We start from the raw sequence: 765 nt of genomic DNA, 5'->3' as shown, positions 1-765 counted from the left end.
TCATAATCAGGTCACTAATAAGCATAGCTGAAAAGAACAAAACACTTAAAGAGAGAATTAACCACAAAAACAGTCATCAAAAAAAAAAACAATCATATTTTTTTATTAACACGCATGGTTTCTTACGACTCATTCCACATGGAAAAGCTTTCCACCAAATTCCTAGAAATGAAAAACAACATTATCATTTTCTGAAACGAACGTATAATGAGGAAATTGTTATGATTATGAGTTATTTGTGCAAACTTACGCATTATTAACTTGATCACAATCACCACTAGGAATTGAACTTTGAAGGGTGAAATTGTTGGAAGATATATCTCTGCACATAAAAGTTGAACAAAGATAATTTAAAATTAAAGGTCTCTATATATACTTGACACAATTTAATTTTAGCAAGACATATATATATATATATATATATCTTACATATATTTGTTACTTTCGATAAAACTGTTTGGAACACCCCCTGTGAACTTGTTTCCTGCCAAGTAACTGATGATACAAATATATAGATTTTAAATTCTACCAAAAAAAAGTAGATATAGATTTGAAAAAATAATCTCCATAAATGGAGAAGAAATTAAAACTACAGTAAAACTATATTTTACCTATAACGAAGTTAGTACTTACATATAATCTGCTAACTTCAAGTTGGCCAATGATGATGGGATGTTGTTGGTTAAGAGGTTAAAACTGAGGTCACTACACAGCAGACATGTTAAAAATCAACATATAATCAACATCACATATATATATATATAT

At 28.2% G+C, this 765-nt stretch overlaps 1 long non-coding RNA gene across 1 annotated transcript; it reads right to left on the bottom strand.

Annotated features, from left to right (window-relative positions):
* Positions 1-52: 52 nt before the first annotated feature.
* LOC104774294 lies at positions 53-468 on the bottom strand. The gene is made up of 3 exons (XR_765302.2): positions 430-468; positions 251-322; positions 53-162 (listed from the first exon to the last, which is right to left on the bottom strand). It is a non-coding gene; the product is annotated as an uncharacterized LOC104774294 (long non-coding RNA).
* Between the last annotated feature and the right edge of the window lie 297 nt (positions 469-765).

Source organism: Camelina sativa, unplaced genomic scaffold (genome assembly GCF_000633955.1).
Source record: "Camelina sativa cultivar DH55 unplaced genomic scaffold, Cs unpScaffold02300, whole genome shotgun sequence".
Classification (NCBI taxonomy): Eukaryota; Viridiplantae; Streptophyta; class Magnoliopsida; order Brassicales; family Brassicaceae; genus Camelina; species Camelina sativa.
This window is presented reverse-complemented; position numbering and strand designations above follow the sequence as displayed.